The sequence below is a fragment of the Mustela putorius genome, unplaced genomic scaffold, assembly GCF_011764305.1.
Source record: "Mustela putorius furo isolate JIRA1106 unplaced genomic scaffold, ASM1176430v1.1 tig00000788_pilon_pilon_pilon, whole genome shotgun sequence".
Taxonomy (NCBI): domain Eukaryota; kingdom Metazoa; phylum Chordata; class Mammalia; order Carnivora; family Mustelidae; genus Mustela; species Mustela putorius.
The window spans coordinates 7,987,124-8,002,932 of record NW_025421481.1 but is presented as its reverse complement, the minus strand read 5'-3'; positions in this window follow the sequence as shown (position 1 = coordinate 8,002,932).

The following is a 15,809-nucleotide window of genomic DNA, read 5'->3' as shown; positions in this document are numbered from 1 at the left end:
TCAGTCACATACTTTAGTTTAAAGGATCCCAGAATGATTTCAGAAAATAAAAGTTATGCTACAAACCTTAATTACACACTCTGTCACTCACTAATAATTAATTGAAGCATTGAAAACTTTGTTCAGATTTTTAAAATGTGAAAATTGTAGTTTGCTCCATGGTCTTTATAATCTTTTTTTTTTTTTTTTTTTAAATCAAGAGATGGCTCATATAGAATCGTAATGGCCCTGAGTCTTTCTAAAGTTGCTAGACTTTATGATCCTATACCCTATGGCGGACAGAACTGTTTTGCATTTTTAATAACATCTCTGAGCCATAATTTATGTTCTTAATGTCGCTTGGCATTATTGAAGCACAACATACTTGGGATTTATAAATCTTGAAATTCCTGCATTTTTCTGACGATGAAATTCACAGTCCAAATGCAAAGCCTGAAATACAGCAGAAGGCTAGGAATTTCCTTAGAGAAAGAAAGATAAGGTAGCAAGCACGCCATGGTCAGGAACATATGGTGTACAGTTAATTATCACAATCTCAAGGGTTCTAACATAGTTTACTGCAGGCATCTTTGAAAATATTGGATTTTTCAGGATATGTTTGAAGAAGAATTTGATTTGCTAGAAACTTGAAACGTGGAAATCAAATAAATGTTTTTTTAAATGTTCTCCCATAAGGATTTAGAAAATATTCATTCATTCATTCATTCATTCCACAGACATTTATTCAGTGCCCACCCTGTGCCAGACACTATTCTTGTGGATCTTCATTTAATATTCACCATTAATTCAATATTCATTATTTGCCTGATTTTGCAGATTAGAGGAGTCTCTCCAGTTACTCAGACACGGAAAAGCTAATCACGTCACAATCTATATCGTTTTGGAACTTGTACTCCCTTTGCCTTTCCTTTCAAGGGCTTAAAATATATTCTAGGCATATATGCCAATTTAGAAGACTATATTAGCAAAGCAGTCAGAATGTGTTTTAAGAAGGTATTGATGTGTATTTAGAACTGGGGTCTAAATTCATCCCCTTCCCTTCCTTGTTGAGGCCCATGATGCAGCAAATTCTACACCGGTTTGATGACATTTGCTTCCTTCTAATGCTTCTTATACTGTTTTAAGGGACCTCTAACTCTAATGATTAATTGTTCACATTCATTTTCTATACGCCAGTCAGTGTACTAAACCCTTTACCTTTGTTTTCTTGTTTAATCCTTTCAATTACATTCTGAGAAAGGTAGTGTTACCATCCCTGCTTGTAGAAGAGGAAATGGAATTTTCGAGATGTCAACTCCCTCCATGTCGCAGGGCAAGCAAGCAGCTGCAATGACTTAAAACCCAAGTGTTTCAGGCTCTGTTCATGCTTCCAGTCATCAACAAGTAGTATGGAGCTTTTGTGAGGTCCTAGGCCTCCTCAAGATGTTCAGAATAAAACAGTTGGTGTAACAGGCAAGGCTCTACCCTGAGAATAGGAGCACGCAGCCACCTTGATACGTCCACTCCACCATTTCCCTTTGTATCTATGGATTCCCCGGAGCCAATAGGATAAAACATTTAAATTTCAAACCCTCTTTAGACCTTGCACTATCTGGCTTCAGTCTTTCATTTCAACTGCATTATTACCTATTTCAAAATAAGAATCTGCTAAATGAGAAGACTAATCTGCTCATTGCCCCCATGAAGTTTGCCTTGTGTTTCCTCTGATCGTTCCTGCCCCGAAAGTCTTTTGCCACTGCTTTCTCAACGCTTCCCATCCTTCTGTGTCTGGGTCAGAGCCCATGGTGCCAACAAATGGGCTGTCTTGGAAATGAAATCCTAGAGTTCTTTTATCTGAACTGATCATTCGACACATGACGTCTGCAACAACTAAAGGGATTTGAGGCTAGGTAACATTTCACGTATTTCCCGTGTCCTGGCTGCTTTAGTGTTCAGACATGTGTCCAGGTGACATATTGGGAAAGAGTTCAGGGAATCAATAGTAAAATCAGAGAAGAACATAGAAGAGGAAAAGGACTGGAAAGCTTAGAAACTAGAGCCGCACAGCCTAGCACAGTGCCTGGCATAGAATATGCAGTTAATACATATTTGAATCTGGGAAGAGGAGAAGAGAGGCACAGAGAGAGGAGAGATGGACATCAGGAAAAAAGTTGGCAGGGAAGGAGAATATAATATTCCTAAACTTATAGCCCCAGGCCTTCAAAGATCTTTAAATATTTCATAACTGTCAGAGATCCCATTAAGGGATGTTTAGATATTCGCAGTAATCTTTATTTTTGTATATGTTTTTACTTTTTCTGAGAATAAACTGTCTCTCTTATCAACATCAATTCATTAAATATAAAATGAACTTTCTGATGTTTCTAAGAGAAGGGGCAATTGTGTTATGTTTGTCAATGTTTAGTAATACTTTTCAGGCCCAGGGCACACCAGACTCTAAGCTGGTTGTATTGTTTTATGCTGTGTCTCTATCCCCAGGGACAGTATTTAGTATCACAGAAGTTGCTGACCACTTCCTCCCCCCAAAAAGAGACATCCTCTTAACCATCATAAAGTTATATTGGTTAATAGTTTATGTCAGATTTTTTTTTCAATAAAAGCTAAATTCAGCATTCAAAATCCTAATGCAGCTTTCCCTCTACCAACAAGCAGCTCTTGTGGCTAATTTTATTTATGTTTTTACTCAATCATATTTTTTTAAAAATGTAACTTTGATATCTCAAGAAAAAAATATTTTGTGTGGGTTTGAAAATCACGTGCTCAAGGTAAAAACTTTATCCCACAGGAAAATCCAGATAGATACTTCTATTTTTTTTTTTTTTTTTAGTTAGATATTTCTTAAAGCAACTACTATACCTGAGCTCTGCTATGAGGTTGCTTTACTGACTCTAAGAGCCATGACCTATATACATAGCTATGACTGTAGGGCTTACTTCAAGGAATATTCCTTATACATAATAGATGTGTAAGATGTGTTAATTTCGTTGGGTAAAGCAAGCCAGAAGGGTTGCACCTTGAACCAGTGATCATGATAGCCAGGGTATACCCTTTAATTCCTATGGGAGTACTCAGCTGAAGCAGCACCATTCTTTGGGAATCCTTACTTGCTTGTTGAGATAGAGTGAGGGTGAAGTGATGGCCATGAGGTTTTGGGCTACATCGTGCTTTTAGGAAACAAGGGATATTTCTGCAGTCTGTATTGTCCTAGTAGCAGTGGAACAGCCCATGAGAGTTCCAAAAATGAGAATGTGCTCCAGGTGCTTATCACATGCTGCATTGATGTCAGTAAAATGCAGAGGAGGAGCTTATCTTCCCTTTAACCTGAACTTTCTATGGTCCTTTCATTTTGACACTAATTTCGGGCATGAACCTTGGACTGAGCTAGAGTGTGGAATTGTTGGTATCTCGCTGCCACCTGGGTGCACAGTGGCAAACAATATTTAGCCCCTGTGATTTGCCATAAGAACACACCACATGCAGTTGGAAAAGGGAATATTTAATCAGCCAGTTTTCTCCATGCAGTCCCAATCAGTTGAGCTGAAGATTCTGTTTTCTCTGAATTGACTTGTGTGTTTTGTCACTGCAAAAATAAAACCTTTGGCTTCCTCTCAAATTCGTATCATGCAAATCGGGGGACGTGGCGTTACCAACTTGAATGTACAAACAAAAAAAAGGTGTTTCAAAATATGCTAAATTAATAACTTGTTCTGGTCCAAGGATTTTTTAAAAACCTCCTTGAGTGCTCTGTTTTATTGGCTCGCTATGGATATGACATGTAAAAGGCTGTACATGACGCACAAATAATAACATTTCATTCTTAGGCATGTCGTGTTGACGAGGCCGTTGATCTTTAAAATAAATTCCATTTGGTGACATTTACAAAAATAGCTTTACATTAGCCGCTTTAAATTTTTATTTTTAAATAAATAAGAGAATGGTCTAACTTTCAAGTGACGAGGAAGTCACCTAGGAAGTGTGTACTTACGTAATGGAAACCAGAAATACACATGGCTTCCCATTAGATGTCGTCCTTCTAATCAGTCCAGGCTAGTTTAGACAAGTAGAAAAGTGGTATGAGAATGGGATTATCTACATAATTCAGGCAGCATACCATCTTCAAGACTGAGATCTATTTTTTTAAGCCCAGTGCTTTCACAGTGCTGACAGGATTTGAATCCAGAGTTTAGTCCCTCATTTTACTTAAATCCTGCTAATTCAGTGGGTGTAATGCGATCTGATCTAACCTACTTCAGTTCATTGTTACTCATTGGCTTTCTGATATTTATGAATACCTTAACCTCCTTCAGTCAGTTATCTCTTTGATAGTATTTGGTTTTGGGTTAAGTAAACATAATAGGAAATATCAGTACGTAGGGCAAAGAAGTTCTGATCTAGAATATTTTAAAGACTTCAGATTTTCACATACTTTGGGGACTTTATTTTTTCCATCCTAAGTTGAGTTAAAGCTGGCACAGTATATGACCTTTCTAACAAAAATAGTATCTTTTTTGCTTAATAGTCATGATTATAGTCATCAATGTCACGTAATTGGAGAAAAAGAACTTTAAAGAATTAATTGGATACTATAATAAAATTATTTTAGCAATCATACTTCAGTTCTGTGAAGGAAGAAGCTATTCCCTCACAGGTAGAAAGCAGTATTAACAATCAAATATATAGCTTTTTGGCTCAGAATATTGTTTCAGATTATTTGTTGTGAGAACAGTAATGAGAACATTCAGAATAAAGGTTGGCTCCTGAAAATGATTGTTATAATTTTCAATTTATTTCATCAGCAAAAAGAAGATTTTCATTTCACGAAGACTTAAAAAAATTAACTGTATCACATGGTTAGTAATCAACTGTCCAAAACTTACAAATACTTTATTGAAGGTTTATAATAAACTATATATGTGTGGGTGGGGAGCTGGAGTTTACCATTGCCTTAATTGTACTTCATGATATTCTTCTAAAATAGGACACAAATGAAAATTGAAAAGTTTTTTGAATAGTTCAACCTCCTTGCTGTCTTGAGAAGACAGACAGGCTAACATATTCTGTGCAATGGAAAATCTCAAAGCTGTCTTTAACAGCATCCTTAGGTGTGCCAAGCCCTGCCCAGAGTTTTGTTCTCTCGAAGAAATATTGCACCATTCACCCACATAGCTAAAAACATTATTCCAAACAACACCTAACATTAGTCAAAGAGCTTTAGGATTAGTTCAGTCTTAATTCTTATCATGATTATAAAATCTTAGGATTTTAAGGAAGACAACTTTGTATTTGTGTACTTGTCATTTACCAGGAAAGCCAAAGATTAAATAGCCAAAAAATTTTAAGGCTTTAATAAAAAATCTTGAAGTCTTTGCCCCTAACTAGGTTAAGATCTCATATTGAAAAACCCAGAAATAGTTCAATTACTCTTACTTTATCTTGTGGAGTATGTATTTTATAGATATAGAGAGAAGAGCCTTGACCATTTCTGCCTTCTTTGCTCAGGGAAGGGCAGAACTGGAGACAAATGAGCACTCTATTCCCACCAGATAGCTCGTGTGGACCCTGTATGACATTCACGAAGCAAGGAGGAGAGATGCCCTAATGTTAAGGGAACAGGGGGAGGGTCCAGCAAAGGACTAATTCTCTTGAGTATCCCGGTATGTGAATGGACTTACACTAGATGCGTAAGAGAAACAGATAGAAAGATACTTAGTGAGCCCCATTCAGAGAACAGAGAGCAACTTCCTCTCGAAGATGTGGCAGCTCTTGGTTCTCAGTGTCTGTGGGAAGCAGAGCTCACCATCGCCCTGTCTAAACAGATTCAGAGCACAGAGATATTATACACCTTCTTGCTGTGACTTGTGAATGCCTTTGGTGTCCCCAAATAAGGAATTCCTCTCACTACTGTCTACTCTAGGCTGCATTTCATTGTTTTAAAAAGATTTTATTTATTTATTTGACAGACGGAGATCACAAGTAGGCAGAGAGGCTGGCGGGGGGGGGGGGCGGGCGGGGGGCAGGCTCCCTGCTGAGCAGAGAGCCGGATGTGGGGCTCAATCCCAGGATCCTGGGATCATGACCTGAGCCAAAGACAGAGGCTTTAACCCACTGAGCCACCCAGGTGTCCCTGCATTTCATTTTTGATAGCCATTTGTAGAAGGCACTTTCAGACTCCATGGAATTCAAGAGGAATGGTTGAGAAATTCTTCAGTGGGATTTCTCTCTACCTACCCTCCTCCTCCAGTAAATGATTCGGAACATCAAGTTTAGAGACTTAAATACATTCTACCTATCTCTGCCTTTAAAATTGCACATTAAAAAGAAAACTACACATTTAGACTCACACCATTTGAAGAAAGGGGAACAAACAAACTCAAGAAGGTGAGAGTATTCTACAGCGGGGGATATTATACAGGCGCTAAATTTGTGAATCAGAAGAGATCGAAGACTATTTAGAAACAAAGAGATCAAGATTTTGTTGAATTAAGGATTCATCTATTCTTAGTTTCACTTGCTAGATCTTAATGTCCATTGTCTTCTTAAAGTTTAATCTTAGTGCCATACCTCTAAGGGTAAGTGTTTTTCAGCATAGCATCCTCACCTTGTCCACTGTTTCTGGGCATGACACCTCTCTAGTTCCTCTCCAGGTGCTCATTCAGGGCAATTTAACCTCAGCATAACTTGCTCATTGTCATCCAGGTCTTTACCCCAGAAAAGTAACCAGAGTATTTTGATTAACAGTGCTCCTGATGGCAAATACAAGTTCTTATGCTTTGTCTTAAACTATTTCAATATAAATCAGTATTATAGTGCCGTGCCAATGTCCAGGAGCACCGAGCTTTTTTCTTGCACCTACAGTGAATCCCTATTTTCTCAGTATTTGACTGTTAGCTTTTCAGGTTCATGTTCATTTTTCAGGCTACATCCCCTGGTTACATCATTTTCATGTTTAAGCTTAGGACCCTGTGATTTGAGGCCCTTGGATGTTTTTTGAAAGGCTAATATTCTAGCATTGGAACACATTCATTGAAGAGAGGGTTATGAGAACTCAGGCATCCTCGAATGATCATCCCAGGTGGTATTGGAGCATCTTCTCTGTTGATGTCTCCTGTTCTTGTTCACTTTAGGACCCTAAGTTAAGTAGCAATTTTTGAGGCAGGAAAATGATCGTCTTTGGAATTAAACCCAATTCAGTTCAAATCCAAGACAGGCCATTACCTTGGACCAACTGTGTAGCATCTTTGAAACACAGGGTTTTTTTGTTTTGTTTGTTTGTTTTTTCCCCTCTGCAAAGTAAGCACTATAATACCCATCTTACTAACTTTTCTTGACCATTTCCCGTGTCAGGCATCATACCCACATGGGCTAGAAGGTTATTATCCACAATTTACAGATTACCACTCTGAGACTTAGAAAGGTGAGGAAAATCCACCCCAAAATACACATAGTTGTTAAGTAGTGGGCCATCTTGTTGGTTCTTTTATTTCTGTGGAATTTCTTTTTTAGGAAAGGACTTGCAGGGTCTAAAGGTGTGTACATAATAAATTTAGTTCGTTTCCAAGCATCGTTTGGTTTTAAGCCCTTGACTATGAGAAGCAGTATTAAAGCTGTAATTTGGATTCCACTGTGTTGCTGCATTGTCGGTCATTCCTGTCGTCGAGTGTTCTCTGTAAGTGGCCGTGGAGAGCTGTATGCCCTGAGAGCTGCTTTATACTTTCTTCTTGGAGACAGTGATGATGCTCTCATCTTGATGAGCACAACTCCTTTTCAGTAAAGATTCTGGATAAATGGCTGTTGCATGGGACTGAATGCTGGTCTACAAAGTGATTGTGATGCCTCGGATGAAGAGTGGATGCCATTTCCAGAAGAGGCTGACATTCTCAGGGAAGAGTTTCATAACCTTGAAGAATTTTATATTTGCGATTTGTATGGCTCTTGTTAAAGAAAACAGAAATTCTTGACTAGGAATTTCGAACTTTTATTCTGTTGTGCTTCATCTGCCGCCCCGTTCCCCGTTCACATGATGCCGCTAACTTCAGATTCATCTACTTCATCTGCAGGCTCTTGAAGTCTGTGGGATGCCCCAGTGTGTACAGAAACACGGAAATAGCACAGTCCCTTTGGTTAAGAATAACATGTCAGTTTTCTTTTCTTGCTTTTGTGTGCTCTCTGGAGCTCACCCATGCATGATGTTCCAGTTGACTTCAAAGGCAAGTCTGTGGTTGGATTAGCTCCACAGGACAGAAAGCAAGGTAAGAAACAGGCTTAGTGCTTTCGAGGCCCACTGGGGAGCTGAGGGAGCCAAGCTATGTGGTTACCAAGATGATTTGTTCATTTATGTCCTCGTGGAAAAACGGGTACATTTGTATAGTACTTTCTATTTTATTGTCACACTTAAAGCCATTTTTGAAATGGTGACTGGACAACCCTGAGGAGGTTGATTTATAGCTATATAATTCCTGTAGTTGGGGAGTTTAAAGTCTAATAAAGGAAATACAAATATAATAAGTTTTGCATGAGAAAATACTACTAAAATCATGAGGGCACAAAGTATACAAATTAGCTAATTCTGGGTATTAAAAAAAGAACGGCCTAAGGAATAGTGTGTGCTTAAGAAATTGTAGCTAAGACAACTTTGCTTTCCAGATATTGCCAGCAAATGTAGATTCCTGACAGAAAGCCAGAGCGAGGCATTGCTGAAGGCACGATGGAGAAGACCTCATCACACACTTAGGGCACACTTTGGGAGAACGCTCAGAAATGCAAGGGGAGTGGCTGGATGATGTGGGTATCAAGATGTCTCGTCTGAGGAGAGTATGGCAGACCAGAAAAGGTTAAGAGACAAAGCAGCTAGGACAGGGTAGGGTGCCCCACAGAGACTGTGAAGCTAGGAAAACCTCCCAGGGAAAATGTCAGCAGAAACCTAAAGAGAAAGAAATGATGAGGTCCTTGGGACAGTGTGGGGAACAACCCTAGCTGTTCTGCTGTGTGTTGAGCCTTAGCTTATGTACGACGTCTGGAAGCCACACAAAGGCAGATGAAGAGTCTTAAGTTCAGAGGTCAGAGGGCGGGATGAAGGGGGCCACAGTAATCCACGTGGGTGTTCACCAAGTCCTGGACTGGCACTGAAGAGAGGATGTGAAAAGGGGGTAAACAAAGTGGTAGAGGAAATAAACCAAATACCAAGTACCTCGACAAAACCCAACGCCAGAGAAGGAGGGCTCAGAAACAGGAGAGGGTAGGAAGGAATTAAGTGTTGGAAGGTCTTGCTTCTCTGATGCTGAGATTACAGCTAAGAGCAAGCCCAAGGACAAGCAGGGTCCCGACAAATCCTAGGAAAAGGACCAAGCATAATTACTGCGTGCTTTTTTTTCTTTTTTCTTTTTCTTTTTCTTTTTTTTCTGTCTCTGGAATGAAGAAGAAAGAGAAGATTAAATCTTTGCACTACGATTTATTCCATTTTTATCTCCAGGATCACAAAATATGCATTCGTTGGATTTCTGTGAAACTAAAAGCACTTTTCAATTTCCTCATCCCCGCCCACTAGAGTTCTTTGAGGTCTCTTTATTTGACACCGTCTAGGGAGAGACTCCAGAGAAACTGCTGTCTGTGTGGTAACCAAAGGCATAGACTTTGTATTACTGAACCTCAGATTGAATCTTGACAGCAGTTATGTTCTCCTAGTGAATAGAGCAGAAACAGAAATGAATCATTTGTCTCCAGAAATTGTCATTCTTCCTCTGCTTCTGGAGACACTGGCATGTGTACTGTGACTGGAACAATCCTGCTTTGATTTGTCATCAAACACTTGTTACTGGACTTTGAAAGGGAAGGAAAATATTGTGAGATTCAAATTAGCTCTTCATTTGGAAAAAGAAGAGGCTGTGTGTCTAGCTCTCTTTTTAAATTATTACCAGTAGGTGTTTCTCTCCCAAGATAGATGCTGTAATTTTATGACCTTGGTCGCCTGCTCGGTATTTGCTTCAGTAGCCATGTAATATATTTTTATTTAATTTCCTAAATCTTAGAAAATATGATGGGAGTCTCAGTCATAGTTTTCTTTTAGCTGGAAATTGTAGGACAGGAAACCATTAATTGGAAGCACCTATTCCAATAGAGGCTGAACTTGGAGAAGGAGCTTGGGTGAGGTTGCGGGGCTGGGTGGGGACAGAACCAGGGAGAGCTCAAGCCTGTTCATAGCCAGATGACCCGCTCTTAGCTATGCTGTGCTGTCCCTTTCCAATGTGGGAATTTCTGCGCTGTTGAGAACTAACTGTACCTATGATTGCCATCTACCAACAAATCAGATCTCATGTGTGATGTCTCCTAATGTCCCTGCACATCTATCTCACAAGCTTTATGATAAAGTACTAGATAAGCACTCGGGTAATGACAGGGCTTACATCAGAATTAAAAGGATTTTTTTTTTTAATCATGGTTATTTAAGAAAACAATCACCTTTTCTCTGATTTCCTAGGAGATGATGTACAAAAATTATGACTGACTCCGTCTTAGTTCATGTCTTGCTTGCTAAAGAGCCTGCCATCCTGGGACCAGGGCACGTTGCCCAGAAAGTTTCTCCAGGGTGAATGTGATGGCATTGAAAGGACAGATGGAAGAGGAGAGGAGGGTGGCCCAGCCACAGAGGGAGCCATGGCCGAGTTTGCCGTGGCTAGGGCTGACGCTTCAGTCCAGAGACATTCATCTGTTCAAGTGGATCCCCGAGTAGCTTGCGTCTTACATTTCCTCCCCTATGCCCTGGTTCCAGTCCATCTTCACGTCAGTATCTCCCCTCCTCATCTCATTCAGACCTCTTAAAAATCAGCTGTATGTGTACTCTGTGCATTTCCTTGTCTCCGCCTTGCTGTCCCCAGCCTCTGGCGCCTGCTCTCAGTTCACCACGGAACTAATGGTTCCTAAACTGCTAAACCTAGGGGACGTTTGGAGTCTCTCCTGGATCTCTCTGCACACTTGGCCGCATTGAGTCTCCTTCTTGAAGTTCCCCAGGTTGTTCCTTCCCTGCCTCTATCATGCCCTTCTCTTCCTCCTCCTTCCCCAGGGTTCACCCTCAGTCCGTTGCCCCCCTCCCGCACTTCTATCCACTCTCAGGATTTACAATGATGCACAAATTTTATCCATAGCTCAGATCCCTTTCCTCAGATATCCAACTGCCTGCTGTGTCCACGAGGCACCCTCCAACCCTGCATGCATAGAGGGACCTCATCACCATCCCCTTCCCCGGTCTCTCATTCTTTGCTCTTCCGTAACGCGCGGTGGGACCACATCCTCACGTCTACCTGAACCAGACACAGGAGACTCATTTTCAGCTTTTATTTCCCACTTTTGTTGTCCCCCATGTAGAACCCACTGCTGAGACTGCCTCACGCGGGCCGAAAACATGCCCCGTGTGTTTCTGCCCAGCTGGGTAAAGTCCAAAATCGCCCCAACTTGAGTTCTTGCCTTAAATACACTGCATCTTGCCTTGCTCATCTTACTCATCTTATCTCTAACAATGTCCTGTTTCAAACTTTGCTTTCCAGACCCAGAAAACAGCTGGGAATTCTGCTTATGAACCCTATCATTTTTTGGCCTCTAAGTCACTTCTGTGCCCTCTTTGTGGCCCACTCGGAAGCTTCCTTTGCTGAACACAAATATGTCCCCTCCTTTAAGAATCCTTCTTTTGCGTGCCTTGCCACCTTCTGCCCCAACTTCTTAGCCTTACCAACACCCTATGCATGTCCCACTCACTGCGTGAGCTGTGTCATTCTCTAGTTTGTCTTGGTGTGAGCTCTGCGGTCCAAGCTGCTAGCAGCTTGTTAGCAACTTATTCCTTCGAACTAAATTCAGACTGACCTCTTTGGAGAAAAACTTGCTACAAGACTGGAAATATCTCTGTTCCGTGGCTGATAATTGAGTCAGGAAGCTCTTCATGTAAGGAGTTCTATGTATGCAATTTACCTTTAATTTAATTTTACCTTTCCTTCCTTCTGAGCAGTAACTCAGTCTCAAATATAGAGCTATCTTTATCTTACTTTCTCTCCCAACATCCACACTTTACCTATATTTTACCACCCAAAGAAGCTGAAATTAAAAAAGACTAAGTTATTGGCTTGCACAGAACACCCCCGCTAGTTGAGAAGTGTCACAGGACTCTATTTTCTCAACTTCCACATCTTTCCTCTTGCTGCTTTATGGCATTGCTTCCCTGTGATTAAAACAAAAAACAAAAAACACTTAAAGGTAAATTTTACATGACCTTTATTCACTCACATGTCTAAAACATTAAATTTCTGGGGTAGTCAGTTACCATGCCAGAGGAAAAAATTTCAAGTTTAATTTATCCACATACATTTTTTTTTATACCAAGAAGTAGCACACTGAACTTTGCTGTCCCCAAAAATGCTATAAATGCTATTTTCTCAGGAAAAAGAGTGAGGTTTATTTTTTGTTAATGAAGTGCCAAACAAGCCCAGCCAACTTGCTGGGCATAATTAAATTGGAGCATCTTTGGCAGTACACTATGTTGCTCTATCCATGCAAATGTTTTGCAAAAATTTAGCTTAAGCAATTTTTTTTTTCCTTTTGGACAGATTCTCTTCAGGAAGAGACATTCAGGAATTGGGGGCAGTTCTCACAATATTATAAACATTTTTCAAAGACTGGTTAAATTAGCTCTATTATTTCCCTAATCACTTTATTCAGATCTTTTCTTCCTATCCCCGCCATACACATTCAGATTTCAGCACTTGGCCCAGCCGGAGGTAAATGAACTAGTAGCAAAGTTCAGATTTAAAAACCTTGCTTGTCAAGTGCCTCCATTTCTAATTTATGTTTCTTCTACCCATGCTTTACAATAACTGTTTATTCACCATCTCTTTTTGTTCTTCCGAGTATCAGAAAGGGAACACACACATTCCTTAAAAAAAAAAAAAAAAAAAAAAAAAAAAACCTCTTAGAATATCCTACAGAAACAGCTTCCCCAAAAAGCATGCCAAAATTGAAGACAAATAAGTACTTTCTGTTTTTTAAGTACACATTTGTATTTCAATGAATACATTCTCTCTTGTGTCTGCTCACCTCTTCTGTTGTAGCTCAAAAGCAGCCGCAGATAATACATAAACAGATGAGCGTGCCTGTGTCCCAAAGAAACTATTTACACAAACAGGTGGCAGGCTGGATTTGGCCCACTGCGTGCTTTGCCAACAACTCGTGTAACTCGAAACTCTCTTCTTTTGACTTTTTAAGTCAAGGACATGAAAATTAGTGCTGACTTCTCTAATGAGTCAAATTTTACAATCAAAGACATATACATGAATTCTTCAAAGGTTAGAAAAGGTTGATCACTTTTAAGATCTTTTCTGTATCTGACTTTATTGCTTGGACAGCTACAAGTTTCTTGAGGGGAACGAAGAGATGATCATTTATGTCATGCTCTCACCATGACTAAAGTGCCTGCGTCATGGTACAGGCATATTTTCAAACAAATGAATGAACTGTTAGGGGCCTGTGTGCTGGCTGGTAAGTCAGGTTGTTCCTGTTGCAGACAAAGTATCAGACCCAATCTTGAATACTCAGTTCTTTGTGCTCTGCTGTTTCAAAGGGTCCTAACTTAAATGCACTGATAATGGTATAAAGAACAATGCCATGGGCAATGGGGAAAGTGTCGTGTGCTTCCTCCCGAGCCCATGTTCTGAAACAGCTGATTGGGGGAGTGTGATATGGTAAGCAAGTATGGATAAGACTTTAGTAAGTAGGGTACGATTTTTTTTTTTTCTCTAGTGCTTTATATCTGTCCCATCAAAAGCAAGAAGGAAAACACTTTCAGCTGTGAAGGTGGACTGAGGAGCATGATGGATTTACTAGTATTTTTGACTCCTTACATTTGAGGTTATCATGGATATAGTGTCTTGGGTCGAGCTTTGGAAATACTTGTAGCAGGTAAGTGGCCCTTTGCCAGAGGGATGCTATGGACATCAATGCAGAATATCTACTCTACAGAACTCCGTGAGCAACACGAAAAGTAGTAGGCTCAATTACAAAAGACCTGTAGTTACATTCAGGGTTCCTCTAGTATAGGTACCATGACTTCTATTTCTTTAAACTTAATGTTTCTTTAAGAATTAATTATAAATAAAATAGTAATCACAATGAAATTTAAGGAGGAAAAAGGAGCTCCCTCCTCCCCCTCCTGCTCGTCCGTCCCCAGTTCTACTTTCCTTCCCAGATAGAACATCTGGTAACAGATCGATTTTCATCTGTTTTATGCCACATATATATGTGTGTGTGAAACCTATGTGGGACCACGTTATGGTTAATGTTCTACTAGTCCTTTCTCACTGTATCTATCTATCTATCTATCTATCTGCCTACCTACCTACCTACCTACCTGGTAAACAGTCCGTGCTAGCCAATGTAAATCTCCCTCATTCTACTTAGGAAAGCACTGCCCATTATAAAACCCCATTATACTTTTCTCCCCTCGCCCCCTTAAGCTTTGTAAGCAGTATTCCAAAGATACTTTTATTAGAAACTAAGGAAACAAAAACAGCCCTTTCCTTGTGAAGAAATGAATATCTACTTTGATTAATCTAGATTTACTTTCAGTTGATTTACAGATGAATGTTAATAGCTTTGTAGAGCTTCATAGCTCTCTGCCAAATGTGTCCTGGGTTCTTCCTGTGGCATATTGTTGGACAACTGTGTGTGTTTATGATTATACAACCATAAGGACCCACGCCGCCACATGTATGCTCATGCACATATGCAGATTTATTTATTTATTTATTTCAAGGATGCGGTTCAGACCGCTAAGCTCAGAGTGGAAATCATTATGACACGTATCTGTCTTTTGTGACGATGGCATCCTAACAGACACAGTGTGCGACTGCTGAGCTTTCAGAATATTCTACCATCCTGTCATAATTGCTACATGCTTTGAGGTGTATTAATAAGAAGTGTGTTTAAACTTCTACGTACAGAAACCTTTATACCTTACTATTCAGAGACAGCTATTTTTAAAAATTTCCAAATTCACTTGAAGCTCTGTTCTCTGCAAGATCTTCCCATCTATTCCAACTGTGTCAAACTATGACAAAAACTGAAGAAAACAAGAATAGACTATGCATGTCACTCATGTTGGCTGAGAGGAGCTGAGAAAGCAAGAATTGGATGATGGTGGGATAAATATACCATCGTTTGAAAAAGAACTCTTCCCTTTCAAGCTATATATAATATCAGTGGTAGACGGAGCAAGACTATTAAGAGCAATAATTATATCTTACACTTGTCTAGTGCCATATAACTTACAAAGTCTTCTTCAAATTTTAACTCATTTCATCTTTTTGACAGTCCCATCCATGAGTCAGGGCAGAGCTTCTTCTTTCCTCCCTACTTCCCACCCCTGCAGGGACTTTCTGCTGTTCTTTCCAAAGTTGGTGCATCAGATTCAGAGAAATGAAACTCCCAGCCTTTAGCGCCACCCAGAAGTCATTACGTTGGGGCAACATGCTTGGTGATATGTTAGAATGTGGAAATTTCTGTTGTGGTTAGCATCCTCCTAGAGAGAATATAAATCACTAAGCTTAGGGCAGATAGCTTAGAGTTATTGAGTTAATGCTACCTTTTTGCAGTAGAGACCTCTGATAGTATTCAAAATGCATAGCATGAGTTAATGCCTAAAATTTATTCTCAGTTTCCTCAGAGTCATTCAGATTCCATCCATTTCTCTAGTCAGTTAGCCACTGATAATCATAATTGTGACCCTTAGGTGCAGTAAGACAATGAAATGCCTCTCGAATTATTAAGAAGTGTTC